This window comes from Schistocerca nitens, chromosome 3 (genome assembly GCF_023898315.1).
Source record: "Schistocerca nitens isolate TAMUIC-IGC-003100 chromosome 3, iqSchNite1.1, whole genome shotgun sequence".
Taxonomy (NCBI): Eukaryota; Metazoa; Arthropoda; class Insecta; order Orthoptera; family Acrididae; genus Schistocerca; species Schistocerca nitens.
Window position 1 is genome coordinate 537,427,970 of NC_064616.1, and position 16,060 is coordinate 537,444,029.

Consider the following 16,060-nt stretch of genomic DNA (forward strand, 5'->3'; position numbering starts at 1 on the left):
TGTTACTTCACTGTAATTCAATTGCTAAGCACGAAAGCTTAAATACTGTACTTTCAGAAATTCATAATTGCGTACTGTGTTTGTTATTGCCAATTTTTTCACGAGAGATCGATTCCTGTGGCTGATATTTCACAAGTTGGTTTTCTTCTCCTTAACATATGAGGTCACGTTGGTGATGTCCTATTGTAAGATACGTCGTAACGTCAGTATTGCTTAGTGTGTTCCTACATTTGTCCGGCACAATAAGTTATGTTCCCCGAGGGCGTTTGCATCACTTTGCACAAAAGTGGCTGAACCTTTAAGTCCTTGACTGCTGGATTGGTATTACGGTTAACACGCTAGACCTCTTTTCCGGTTTCCTCTACGTCCACCAGACGTTATGGTACGCGATTCTTTTTCTTTGGGGCATGACAAAGGATCGTGTCTACTTTCCACCACTACCTATTACACTCCTGGAAATTGAAATAAGAAAACCGTGAATTCATTGTCCCAGGAAGGGGAAACTTTATTGACACATTCCTGGGGTCAGATACATCACATGATCACACTGACAGAACCACAGGCACATAGACACAGGCAACAGAGCATGCACAATGTCGGCACTAGTACAGTGTATATCCACCTTTCGCAGCAATGCTGGATGTAGTCCTGTGGAACGGCTTGCCATGCCATTTCCACCTGGCGCCTCAGTTGGACCAGCGTTCGTGCTGGACGTGCAGACCGCGTGAGACGACGCTTCATCCAGTCCCAAACATGCTCAATGGGGGACAGATCCGGAGATCTTGCTGGCCAGGGTAGTTGACTTACACCTTCTAGAGCACGTTGGGTGGCACGGGATACATGCGGACGTGCATTGTCCTGTTGGAACAGCAAGTTCCCTTGCCGGTCTAGGAATGGTAGAACGATGGGTTCGATGACGGTTTGGATGTACCGTGCACTATTCAGTGTCCCCTCGACGATCACCAGTGGTGTACGGCCAGTGTAGGAGATCGCTCCCCACACCATGATGCCGGGTGTTGGCCCTGTGTGCCTCGGTCGTATGCAGTCCTGATTGTGGCGCTCACCTGCACGGCGCCAAACACGCATACGACCATCATTGGCACCAAGGCAGAAGCGACTCTCATCGCTGAAGACGACACGTCTCCATTCGTCCCTCCATTCACGCCTGTCGCGACACCACTGGAGGCGGGCTGCACGATGTTGGGGCGTGAGCGGAAGACGGCCTAACGGTGTGCGGGACCGTAGCCCAGCTTCATGGAGACGGTTGCGAATGGTCCTCGCCGATACCCCAGGAGCAACAGTGTCCCTAATTTGCTGGGAAGTGGCGGTGCGGTCCCCTACGGCACTGCGTAGGATCCTACGGTCTTGGCGTGCATCCGTGCGTCGCTGCGGTCCGGTCCCAGGTCGACGGGCACGTGCACCTTCCGCCGACCACTGGCGACAACATCGATGTACTGTGGAGACCTCACGCCCCACGTGTTGAGCAATTCGGCGGTACGTCCACCCGGCCTCCCGCATGCCCACTATACGCCCTCGCTCAAAGTCCGTCAACTGCACATACGGTTCACGTCCACGCTGTCGCGGCATGCTACCAGTGTTAAAGACTGCGATGGAGCTCCGTATGCCACGGCAAACTGGCTGACACTGACGGCGGCGGTGCACAAATGCTGCGCAGCTAGCGCCATTCGACGGCCAACACCGCGGTTCCTGGTGTGTCCGCTGTGCCGTGCGTGTGATCATTGCTTGTACAGCCCTCTCGCAGTGTCCGGAGCAAGTATGGTGGGTCTGACACACCGGTGTCAATGTGTTCTTCTTTCCATTTCCAGGGGTGTATTTGCCAGAGTTGACACACAGAACTGAATAGGCTGCTGCTTTCATTAATCCAGAGTGTGAGATGAATTAAATTTTAGCTAGGATTTGTGCCGTATAACTAAAGGTGCATATAGAAAAGATTTGTAAGAAAAATAAAATTAGTTACTCTTTCATTTGCTGTAAAAAAATCTGAAATGCTCTGTCGTAATATACTACTGAAAGTGAGTCATCCTTTTGTGACAACTTTATATAGTAATTTCGATGTATAGCATTATACATATGGAATAATTTCATTTTTTCCTCTATGCACTACGCAAGAAGAAACGGTTTTTTTTGGGGGGGATATTTATATGATCTTATGAAAAATACACAATATTTTTCGCTTTTTCCAAGTAAAATACAAGAGTATTTAGCATGACAGCGGTTAGCGTCATGTGTACGGGAAAATTGCGGAGGAGCAGAGAGCATCTAGTCGATATACCCTGAAGTAGCCAAGTAGTATTATTGTTAGTGGTTTAGTGCAACGTTTTGGTACAAGTAAATGGACAGGATATAATGCAGAGAGGGATAGTGTATGTATTAACGTTCTGAGAGAAGAAAGATTTTGTGACATAACATTCAACCAGTAACATGGAAAGTTCTTGAGCAAAAGCAAGGATCCGAAGTTATATGAAAACCAGTGTACTGACTTGAATTTAAAGATGTACTTTGTGATTGGCTGTATATCTCACACAGAATCGACAAAACGAGACTGTTCCCATGTTTTGAAAATCCCGTGTACCTTCGGTATTGTAGAGCTCGTACCGGTGGTAATGTAACATGCGCTGGCACGGACGGCAGAACCACACGTAACACACTTTTAGCAATGAAATTGTTGTCTTCTCACTGTAACAATATTACGTATAGATAACACTGATTTTCTGTGATTGCATATAATTACGTATAGCACTTTTATCTGTCTGAAACACCAATATGCTTGTGCGTCAGATATACAAATAAGAGTGAATGTGTTGAGTTAGATGGTAACCGCATGCCAGATTTTGAGTATTTTGAGTATTTGGAATTCCAAATAAATATTTAGTTTCCACTCCCTCTCGGCACCACATTTTGATTTTTACATTGTATTGTTTGCTGATGTGTTTCAAGCCTAAGGATGCTGTAAATGATAACACATTGCGCCACAGACAAATTTATGACAGTCATGTATTGCTAGGCTATGTCACCATACACAGGACATGGGAGCTAGCATCCTAAGATTCGTTCTGTATGAGAGGTTCAGTATGCAACTTCTCTTTCCCCAGAAGTGAAGAAAGTACTACCGCGAGAGACGGATGATGGCCTGCTTCGGGTGCCGGGCTAGGAAAGGTGTCGGTGCCTCAACAAGAAAACGCGTTTGTTGACACCTTTATGGAACGTCTGTTTTTAAACAGCTTCCAACTGAAGAATGAGATCAGTTTACCTGGAAGGTCACAAACTGTTCACAAACACTTACGGGATGTAGCTCATCAGGCTTTCCCTGCGATCAAATGGCATCTTGCGTTGTCGGGTGTTCTGCCAGATATCAGTGTCGTACTTGCACGATATTTTGGTAATGTAGCTCGTAACCTTCACTGGATGCGACCTAAGACTGCTCATCGAGCGGACCTGGTCCAATATTTATTTCTGTGGCCTTACCCCTCCACCTACGTTGCCGTTTCGTTTACCGTCCGCTGCGGTACTGGATGTTCGCTCTGTGGTCCGCACCCGTGTTACAGACCGTAAAATTCGCGTTTTGACGCGTCAGAGTCTCGTTCAGTGGGTGGATGTCGTTAGATAGAGGCGGGACTGTACATCGAATTTATTGGTCATCTCGACGCGGATCAGTACGTGCACATCATGAAACATGCTATGGTGACCATTGTGAGAACAGACTATCCCGAAGAATTGACAGAGTTCTAGCAGGGCCACTCACAAGTCACACAAGTCAAATCGTTCAGAAATGGTTTTCGCAATAGGGTGTCGAGGTAATTCAGTGATCAGTTCGATCGCTGGGCTTGAAACCCTTCGAAAATTTTTGGGCCAGAATGAAACATCACATGAACTTTCACTGACACCGGCACTATACACACCTGACCCACCTTACATTGGACACATGGGAGAGTCTCGCAGAGGATGACACATATTTCCAGATTTTGTCCGTCTCCATACCTCTTCGGATGAGCCCAGTAATTGATGCTAATGATACGTGTACCACATACTAGCCTCGTGCGTGATATGAAACTTTCCTTATCTCTCCTTACTCCATATTAGAACATTTAATATACCTATATATTTGTTAACTGGATATATAAAGTAACAGTAGTCTTATCGCTTAAGGCATACAAAATAAAGAAAGAGCATAAACAAGTGAAGAAATGGTGCCGTAATATGAGACAATCAGAGAAAATACCTAAAAGTGACCAATATAAGAACAGGTAAACCCTAAACAGTAGGCGGCCCCGGTGGTCTAGCGGTTCTAGGCGCGCAGTCCGGAACCGCGCGACTGCTACGGTCGCAGGTTCGAATCCTGCCTTGGGCATGGATGTGTGTGATGTCCTTAGGTTAGTTAGGTTTAAGTAGTTCTAAGTTCTAGGGGACTGATGACCACAGATGTTAAGTCCCATAGTGCTCAGAGCCATTTGAGCCAACCTAAGCAATAATAATCTCTTCTTGCTGCCTCTACAACAATCACTGCGTTTTCAGTGTAAAAGATGTAGAACGAGGACATACAAAAGCTCTTTTTAAGTTAACATTCTTTGGGAACCCAAGGGTAGCATTCCACGCAATATGCCCATTTCGCTACGTCAGTCTTCAGAGAAATGATTACTGCACAATACGTATTTGTTGCGTTTATCTTCAGGTAATATTAATTGTTAACAGTTAAATTTGTATCAGATTCCTACTGACTGGAAGATTATGTTTTTTGTGTTCATCTCCTTTTAGTTTTCAAGAACCAAAGTTCGCTTCCGTCTCTATTCATTCCGTTGCAGCTACCTTCTCTTTGAATTGTTTCAAACGTTCCCTGTATGGAGACGATGTCGGCTGCTTAACAGATTCAGAACGTGGTGATATGTAGGAGCTGATGGCTCTGGATATGGTTTGCTGATTTTGGGGGCTGGCCGGATATCATTTGGACATACATTTACACCGTTGTTTGCGTCTTGTACTTCAAACGCCTGGTATTTTTTAAAGTCATTGTCTCTAAGTATATGCCTGTTACACGGGGTGAGCCCAGTTTTCCAAATGCCGCTAGGGTACTTCCCATTGTTACTGTTCTCACACATTTCGCTACAAATAACTTCGTAATCAAAAATGAGGTTACCAATTGCTTCGGTTTCTATTTCTTAAGGATACTATGTTTTAAGCGACCCAACGAGCACCACACATCAGGCTGCATTTTATGTGTTGAAATGGGTGATCAACAGATGATCTCTTGCGTTGTCTATCACACAAACGTGATATGATGCCCATCGTATACTAACACAACACGACTGTTACCAAATGACTTCAAAAAGCTAACAAAATTCTCAGACGACTCGGGAATAATATGAATCTGAATTCAACTAGCCGATTAGGGTAGCAAGTTATCGTAATATGAGTTAGCGTGTCCCAGTATGCGACAATATTACGTGTTAGGCTGCCCGATGTATCGTATATGAGGCATAAGCTATCTTGCGCTACAAACATAGCGTCATAGTCATGCTTCTCGGTTTGAAGGGCAGTTCATTATTGCGAATGAAAGAGTACTTTGTGAAGTAAACAGTCTTACGAATAGTGTTGCAACAGCTACTCAACTTCAGATTTCGAAGTACTACAAGGACATACTCTCAAATAACTTGAGATTAAATACTTATAAAATCCATGTTTCTCGACAGTGACCAACAAATGAGGTCCCAATATGGGCTACACATCCGTCACTTTGTCCTTCGCCTTTTTTTCACATTTGGAAATGGATGATATGTGGTCGGGGAGTATTCTTGGACAGACGAGACACGTTTTATTCCGTATAGTGTTGTGAACGCACAGAACTGTCACAGACGGGGCTCTACTCCGTCACATGTTTTGCAGAAATGCCCATTGCTCTCATTTTATGTGCTTGTGGGGTGGTTTCACATGCTCTTTGATTATCGGACCTGTTTTCCTTCAAGGGGATGCTACTTTGTAGGCTTGTTAGGTGTACATGATAGCTGCACGTTATAGGGACCTCTTCGTGCAACACGTGGTTCCATGATTGCGAGACTGCATCCCTATCCACACACCTGTTTTGATGAGAGATGGTACGCGACACCACAGCTCGCTTGTCAAGTGAGAAAGTTTTTGTCCGAGAAACCTTGGATGACGCCCTTATCATTTCTTGCCAATTTCAAGATGAGTGCCCTTCCGCATTCCCTTGGCCAAATCCATGTGATTTCTGGTTGTGGGGACACCTTAAAGATCGTTGCTATTTCTTCCTGATCTGAAAAGTAGCATACAGTGACATATAGTGCGGATTACATCGGATATGCTGCGAGTAGCTGTCGACCATACTGTGTCACTTATGTAGTACGTTATTGAGTCGGGAGACAACGCTGAACGCATATGGTAACTTGTGACCGTATTCTAATAAACATAACAGAACCATCGTTTTCATGTGTTTCATTATTGCTCCCCTTTCCTTGCTCCATTACCACATCATGACTGCTTGCAACGCTATATTTTACCTGGTGTCAGAAATGAGAACTATTTGTTTTTAACATTCTCCGTGAACTCTCTGATAAATGAAGATACCCACGAGGTTTCAGCGCCATTCGATGTATACAGCTTGCACTGCAACATTCGGAGTACAGTGAATTTACGTCTAACCAGCAGATAGACAAAATGTTCAGGTTATTGTCACAGATAGTACATACATCAAGTAAAAATTGAACTGGACAAAATCTACCGGGGAAACCTGCACGTTAAGTTTTCTGAACAGCAAAGAATTTTAATTTATGCTACTTCAAAAAATTACTTTAGTCCGACTATAGAATATCATCAGTAGAGTGTGATTTGAAGTATTAGGCCAGAAATTAACACATGGATAAGGGAAATTAAATTTAATACTGCTCTTTAAATTGCCAAGTATGTATTGTTGACGTCTCATTCAAAAAGAAACACTATTTCCGCTTTTCAAATAATTTTGATAAAGTAAACCTATTAGATTAGAATATGTGTGCAAATTGATCTAAATTTTAAGCGGTGAACTTTGCAGTCAATTTTGACACTAAAAATACTGCAAAAACATTTAAAATATATTTCAGGAAATGGTGATGTCGGATGTAAATATAAGAGTTAATTCATCAATGAACTATATTGAGTTCCGGAAAGTACCATTTGTTTCTTGTTCATATTAAGATCAAAACTGAATACCTTGGTCGTCAATATGAAAAATGAAATAGTTGTAATGAACCATTTTCAAAACATACCATTCACGACTCGAAGTGTACCAAATCTGAAAGTAAAGTATAGTAGCTGCTATGATCATTAGCACTAGAGAACTATAGCTGAAGCTGGATGTAGAAAAGGCTGGAAAATAAATAAAATTTTGATAATGAGTTGCCGTTTCTGAACAATACCCACTGACAACATCCATTGTCAATTTAAGAAAGGAAAATGATAATGTAGAATAAGCCCTGAATATAGAAGCATCGTTTAAACTAATGAACTTTTCCATTCAGTTAATATTACAGAACAATAGTAATCAACACAATTTTTTCATTAAGACTACTATATTAAAATCACTTAGACACTCTGAAGAAAACTGTTCATGAAGATGTAAAAGAGTTACAGATCAAATATTGTTAGTGAAAAAGCAGAAGTTGTAGTTTCTATTGGAACTGCTAATAGTCATTTCACGTTAAACTGGATAAAATCAAAAAGTATATGTACAATAATTTTTAATATTTTTGATAGACTTGATGAATCTTGAATACTACTGACTACTACCTGTTTACAAAAGATTTGTTGAGCTCCATGTGTAACAAGGCATCTATTTAGGAAAAATAACATTAATTTTAGGAGATGTAGATTGACTTACACTCCTGGAAATGGAAAAAAGAACACATTGACACCGGTGTGTCAGACCCACCATACTTGCTCCGGACACTGCGAGAGGGCTGTACAAGCAATGATCACACGCACGGCACAGCGGACACACCAGGAACCGCGGTGTTGGCCGTCGAATGGCGCTAGCTGCGCAGCATTTGTGCACCGCCGCCGTCAGTGTCAGCCAGTTTGCCGTACTGGCCGTACACCACTGGTGATCGTCGAGGGGACACTGAATAGTGCACGGTACATCCCAATCGTCATCGAACCCATCGTTCTACCATTCCTAGACCGGCAAGGGAACTTGCTGTTCCAACAGGACAATGCACGTCCGCATGTATCCCGTGCCACCCAACGTGCTCTAGAAGGTGTAAGTCAACTACCCTGGACAGCAAGATCTCCGGATCTGTCCCCCATTGAGCATGTTTGGGACTGGATGAAGCGTCGTCTCACGCGGTCTGCACGTCCAGCACGAACGCTGGTCCAACTGAGGCGCCAGGTGGAAATGGCATGGCAAGCCGTTCCACAGGACTACATCCAGCATCTCTACGATCGTCTCCATGGGAGAATAGCAGCCTGCATTGCTGCGAAAGGTGGATATACACTGTACTAGTGCCGACATTGTGCATGCTCTGTTGCCTGTGTCTATGTGCCTGTGGTTCTGTCAGTGTGATCATGTGATGTATCTGACCCCAGGACTGTGTCAATAAAGTTTCCCCTTCCTGGGACAATGAATTGACGGTGTTCTTATTTCAATTTCCAGGAGTGTATTATAAATTCTTTTAATTTTTGAGGGAAATAACTTTTTTATGACACAATTATAACAGGTTTCACCCTTCAATGACCAATTGCAGATCTGCAATAGAAAAAGAAAAGATTAAATTAACGCATGAAACAAATACAAATATTTTCACTGGATATACTCGTGAGCTAAGTGCTGTTAACACACGTATGGTTCAAACTTATGGGCAACATTTTGTGAATGATTTGTAACGTACCAACTACACTGAGCAGTAATGTATAGATGTATCTTTTGCTGTTTTTCTTTTAGCTTAATTTGGTAATGACAGTAATAACTCAGAGGCTTCACTTAAATTTAATGAGAAGCATTTCGTGTCGCCCATAAGGCGACGTGAATTCACTATTTACGTTGTATTTCAATTAAAATAAGGGGGCACTTCAGATGATATTAAGCAGTCGGACTTCTGGAAGTTATGTATGGAAGTCGATTACTTCCCAAGAGAAGAAGTGTGAGAAAAGAACGCAGGCACAAGTCGTCCATGTGGGGCAGTCACACGGGGACACAGAAAACTTCTCGATTGTTTGTGAAGAATCTTCGCGTAGTTAGACACTTCTGTCAGCTTATATATCGTGTGGAATGACTTTGAGAAACGTTAATCTCCGTACTAGTTTGTATGCACCAAATAGGGTTACCACAAAAAACATAAATATCCATGGACTTTTGAACCACTCAGGATAAGATTTAGGTTTTAATAGTAATCCAAATGACGTAAGCCAAGATACTACCTAATCAGTCAGACTCCTCTGTCGCAGTTAGATTGTTTTCGTTTATTTTCAAAACTGAGTACAACAAACGTGACTCACAAGAACCGAGGTGCATGTAAAGTGGATGGTGGGTGCTAGATAACCTGTAGGCGCGCCCGAAAGCATATGTCACTAGAGGGCTGCCTGAGAGGCAAGTCACGTAGAAGAACGCTCCACAAAAACCTTTATTTCCGATTAAATGTATTACTTTAGGAAAACTATCGCTGTTCGGATACTACTACGAGAGTACGCTCGTCTTATACTACTCCGACTGTACGAAACGCCTTTTGGGAAGTGACAAGCTATTCCGCAAGTATTACATGTAATATTTTGTACGAGTAGAAAGAGATTTTGATGATCTAGGTATCAGTTCATTAGTGACTGATGCTGCTTATAGCCCAAAGAACTGCACAAGACGAGGAGATTTTCTCTGACAGTTGCATTATTAGAATTATAAGCTTATTTCAGAATCATTGCGAGTCCGAGCTGCCATAAGTAATATACTGTCTAATGACTCTAATATTCCTTCAAGTATGTTCAAATTTTCCAATTTGAAGCGAAGGAACATTCAACTCAAAATCCTAACAAATAGGGTGTGGTATTTACTGTGACAGGAGAAAAAACAAACCTACTAGGTAATGCTGTTCCAAATAGAGTAAATGTTCGTGTCTGTGACCGTCCCCTTTTGTGACACCTTACAACAGCGTTATCAACGACGTGCTTGACTTTTATTATTGTCAAAGAAAAAACAGAGTTTACTTTTGTTTTGTTGTGTTTGTGAGGTTAGTACACAATCAGCAGCATTTTTGTACATTCAATCCTCAAACGCTGTTGCCCTTCTAACTTCTATTTCTGTCAAGTACTTCGTATTCACTGCACTCGCAGTTAGAAGAGTATCGATAATACTCGTTGTTTACAAGTACTGGCAATAACGAACGTTGGCCAACGGTCAGATGGCAGCCTTTATGGTGTAGGGCGTGGTTTCTCCGCCCGCTGTGCAGCAGCTCTGCAGTTGATCAGTTACCTAAGGACAGGCTTGCTACTAATTTGTCCGGTGTGTAGGGGAGCTTATTCGTCATATAATTGAGTATTTTTGTTAATAAATCCATTAAATTTTCCGTTTAGGTCAGAGAGGGAAACAGAAATGGTCCCACAAACTATTTCTAGCGCCTCACTTTCAAGTTCATACAGATTAATGTGTCTTAAGCCTCTTTATGTAGTTAGTTTCTGTTTGTTCCTGGGACTTTCTAGTAAACACGTCATGAATGTTATGCCACTGGCACACATATCAGATGCAGATATTAGAGACGCATGTGAATATCGTCGTTGACCTGAAGTGAGGGGGAAAAACTGGAACCATTAGACGACACCTACTGCAACTTGTACTTCTGTGTGGAGCTCTATTGTCAGGCGCGTAATGGGGCCCATTACTGATATGGCAGCAAGGGAGGGGAAGAAAACCAACGTGCACTCCATGTGCATACCGGGGGGAGTCATTCCAGATGTGGAAAGGGTTCCTCCGGATGCCATGAAGGGTACAGGAATCGGCCGAAGTGGCCGTGCGGTTAAAGGCGCTGCAGTCTGGAACCGCAAGACCGCTACGGTCGCAGGTTCGAATCCTGCCTCGGGCATGGATGTTTGTGATGTCCTTAGGTTAGTTAGGTTTAACTAGTTCTAAGTTCTAGGGGACTAATGACCTCAGCAGTTGAGTCCCATAGTGCTCAGAGCCATTTGAACAAGGGTACAGGATGCACCCATTTGCAGAGGGTCGCTCATGTCGGCAACAATGTTGTGTGTCGCTATGGATCGTAGGAAATCCTCTCTGGCTTCCGGCGGCTTTCTGATTACGTGAAGACTGCCAGTCTCGCTAGTGGGATGAAAGCAGAGCTCACCATCTCCAGCATCGTCAACAGGACTGACTGCGGACCTTTGCTACAGAGCGGAGTGGAGGGTCTGAATCAGAGGCTGAGACGGTTCTGCGACCGTGTGGTCTGCAGATTCCTCCATTTGCGCCATATGGTGGTAGGGTTTCGGGTTCCGCTGGATAGGTCAGGAGTCCACTACACGCAGCAGGCTGCTACACGAGTAGCAGGGGTTGTGTGGCGTGGACGGGGCGGTTTTTTAGGCTAGATAACCTCGGGCAAGTACAGAAACTGCAACAGTGTCAAAGGGTGCGCGGCAAAGTCAGGACATGCGGGGACCAAGCAGCAATCGGTATTGTAATTGTAAACTGTCGAAGCTGCATTGGTAAAGTACCGGAACTTCAAGCGCTGATAGAAAGCACCGAAGCTGAAATCGTTATAGGTACAGAAAGCTGGCTGAAGCCAGAGATAAATTCTGCCGAAAATTTTACAAAGGCACAGACGGTGTTTAGAAAGGATAGATTGCATGCAACTGGCGGTGGCGTATTTGTCGCTGTTAGTAGTAGTTTATCCAGTAGTGAAGTAAAAGTGAATTATTATGGGTGGAGGTTACACTCAACAACCGAGCTAGGTTAATAATGGGCTCCTTTTACCGACCTCCTGACTCAGCAGCATTAGTGGCAGAACAACTGAGAGAAAATCTGGAATACATTTCACATAAGTTTTATCGGCATGTTATGGTCTTAGGTGGAGATTTCAATTTACCAGATATAGACTGGGACACTCAGATGTTTAGGACGGGTGGTAGGGACAGAGCATCGAGTGACATTATACTGAGTGCACAAGCTGAAAATTACCTCGAGCAATTAAACCGAGAACCGACTCTATGAGCTAAAACCTTGGACCTACTGATAACAAACAGACCCGAACTTTTCGTTTCTGTAAGCGCAGAGCAGGGATTCAGTGATCATAAGGCCGTTGCAGCATCCCGTAATATGGAAGTAAATGGAAACATAAAAAAAGGGAGGAAGGTTTATCTGTTTAGCAAGGGTAATAGATGGCAGATATCACACTACCTAACAGATCAAAACGAAAATTTCTGTTCCGACACTGACACTGTTGCGTGTTTATGGAAAAGTTCAAGGCAATCGTAAAATGCGTTTTAGACAGGTACGTGCCGAGTAAACTGTGACGGACGGGAAAAACCCACCGTGGTTCAACAACAAAGTTAGGAAACTACTGTGAAAGCAAAGAGAGCTTCACTGCAAGTTTAAACGCAGCCCAAACCTCTCAGACAAACAGAAGCTCAACGATGTCAAAGTTAGCATAAGGAGAGCTATGCGTGAAGCGTACAGTGAATTCGAAAGTAAAATTGGTTCAAATGGCTCTGAGCACTATGGTACTTAACATCCACGGTCATCTGTCCCCTAGAACTTAGAACTACTTAAACCTAACTAACCTAAGGACATCACACAACACCCAGTCAACACGAGGCAGAGAAAATCCCTGACCCCGCCGGCAAAGTAAAATTCTATGTACCGACGTAACAGAAAATCCTAGGAAGTCCGGTCTTAGGTTAAATCAGTAAGTGGCTCGAAACAGCATATCCAGACACTCCGTGATGATGATGGCATTGAAACAGAGGATGAAACGCGTAAAGCTGATATACCAAACATCTTCTTCCAAAAGTGTTTCGCAGAGGAAGACCGCACTGCAGTTCCTTCTCTAAATCCTCGCACAAATGAAAAAATGAATGACATCGAAATAAGAGTCCATGGAATAGAAAAGTAACTAGAATCACTCAACAGAGGAAAGTCCACTGAACCTGACGGGATACCAATTCGATTCTACACAGAGTACGCGAAAGAACTTGCCCCCCTTCTTAACAGCCGTGTACCGCAAGTCTCTAGAGGAACGGAAGATCCCAAATGATTGGAAAAGAGCACAGGTTGTCCCAGTCTTCAAGAAGGGCCGTCGCGCAATTGCGCAAAACTATAGACCTATATCTCTGACGTCGATCTGTTGTAGAATTTTAGTACATGTTTTCTTCTCGCGTATCATGCCGTTTCTGGCAACGCAGAATCTACTCTGTAGGAATCAACATGGGTTCCGGAAACTGCGATCGTGTGAGACCCAAATCGCTTTATTTGTTCATGAGACCCAGAAAATATTAGATACAGGCTCCCAGGTAGATTCTATTTTCCTTCACTTCCGGAAGGCGTTCGATACAGTTCCGCACTGTCGCCTGATAAACAAAGTAAGAGCCTACGGAACATCAGACCAGCTGTGTGGCTGGATTGAAGAGTTTTTAGCAAACATAACGCAGCATGTTGTTCTCAATGGAGAGACGTCTACAGACGTTAAAGTAACCTCTGGCGTGCGACAGGGGAGTGTTATGGGACCATTGCTTTTCACAATATATATAGATGACCTAGTACATAGTGTCGGAAGTTCCATGCGGCTTTTCGCGGATGATGCTGTAGTATACAGAGAAGTTGCAGCATTAGAAAATTGTAGCGAAATGCAGGAAGATCTGCAGTGGATAGGCACTTGATGCGGGGAGTGACAACTGACCCTTAACATAGACAAATGTAATGTATTGCGAATACATAGAAAAAGGATCCTTTATTGTATGATTATATGATAGCGGAACAAACACTGGTAGCAGTTACTTCTGTAAAATATCTGGGAGTATGCGTGCGGAACGATTTGAAGTGAAATGATCACATAAAATTAATTGTTGGTAAGTCGGGTACCAGGATGAGATTCATTGGGAGAGTCCTTAGAAACTGTAGTCCATCAACAAAGGAGGTGGCTTACAAATCATTCGTTCGAAATATACTTGAGTATTGCTTATCAGAGTGGGATCCGTACCAGATCGGGTTGACGGAGGAGATAGAGAATGTCCAAAGAAGTGCGGCGTGTTTCTTCGCAGGGTTGTTTGGTAGGCGTGATAGCATTACGGAGATGTTTAGCAGACTGAAGTGGCAGACTCTGCAAGAGAGGCGCTCTGCATCGCGGTGTAGCCTGCTGTCCATGTTTTAGAGGGTGCGTTTCTGGATGAGGTATCGAATATATTGCTTCCCCCTACTTATACCTCCCGAGGAGATCACGAATGTAAAATTAGAGAGATTCGAGTGCACACGGAGGCTTTCCGGCAGTCTTTCTTTCCGCGAACCATACGCGACTGGAACAGAAAAGGGGGGTAATGACTGTGGCACGTAAAGTGCCCTCCGCCACCCACCGTTGGGTGGCTTGCGGAGTATAAATGTAGATGCAGATGTAGATGTAGACGCAAGTCTACTGATAACAAGCGGCGGCCTGCTTTTTGTAAGTGTTATCGTGGACAAATTGAAAGTATCACATCTTGGTATAAAACTGCATGACACTCGCGTGCTCGACTTTTACTTATGGTGCACAAACATCATACCTGTGAATTGTAGATTATCCTGAAATTTCGCCATCGAAATGATCTGCAATATGGTGTTGCGACACCTAGGTCTTATCTCGCCTGACGGTGTTGTTCCATTTTTGACGGACAAACACTACGTGTGAACGGAGAACAGGGAGATATATGGTCATAGACTCTTTCCATTCATTTAGTAGGACTTGAATAATAATTTTTTCAATTTCCACAGATACCACAAAGAATAATCAAGTGCCTCTGAGTTTGTAAAGGACAAAACTGCTGAGGTCACCGGTAACTAGAATTACGCACTACTTAAACTAATTTATGCTAAGAACAACACACACACGCATGCATCAGGGAGGACTCGAACCTCTGGCTGGAGGAGCCTCGCAATCCGTGACATTTCAGTAACACGATAGTTTAGTCCATAGCAGGATGTATGTTTTGAAGCAACATTAGTGAACAAGATATATGCATAATAACAATGCGTTTGATTGAGAAACTCTTAATTACTGTACAGGGAAAGGAAAGAGATTTACCTACAGGGAGACTCTCAATGAAATGGACATTCAAAAATCAATACCTTGTACTTCACTTTTTTTATCCAAATGGAGTTTTAAGCTACGTTCCTGTGCTTGCAGATAATAATAATGAATTAAGGATAGTCCACTTCTTGGTAGAACACAGTATCATTAAATTTGTTTAGGTTCCAAAGGTTTTTAGCCACTGCTGTTTCACCTCGAACAGATTTTTTCTGTATTATTTCAATTTTTGCGTAATGTGTGTCCTGTGGCTGGCAACAAAAATCAGCAGCAAGTGTGTATTAATAGAGCATACCGTCACTGCTACACCTCACCCATACTGAGTAGACCTTGTTTGTTACTTGTCTGATAGACGTGTTGTTGTTATTATTTTTGCGTTTAAAGAGAATTAATCTAATAATCATTGCCGAGTTATGAATGTTGCTTCATTGCTGTGGCTGGAATTTAAATACGCAGTGCGAAGTGCATTAAGTCACAGAAAGGAAATAACATCCTGAATTTTAAAATCCTTATGAGGAAACGTTACTTTAAACACAAAAGTTATGGTTCAAATGGCTCTGAGCACTATGGGACTCAACTTATGTGGTCATTAGACCCCTAGAACTTAGAACTAGTTAAACCTAACTAACCTAAGGACATCACACACATCCATGTCCGAGGCAGAATTCGAACCTGCGACCGTAGCGGTCACGCGGTTCCAGACTGCAGCGCCTAGAACCGCACGGCCACTTTGGCCGACCATAAAAGTTATAACAATACGTTTAGCACGTAAATAATTATTACAGTTTAGAACACGTCGCCCGAAGCAA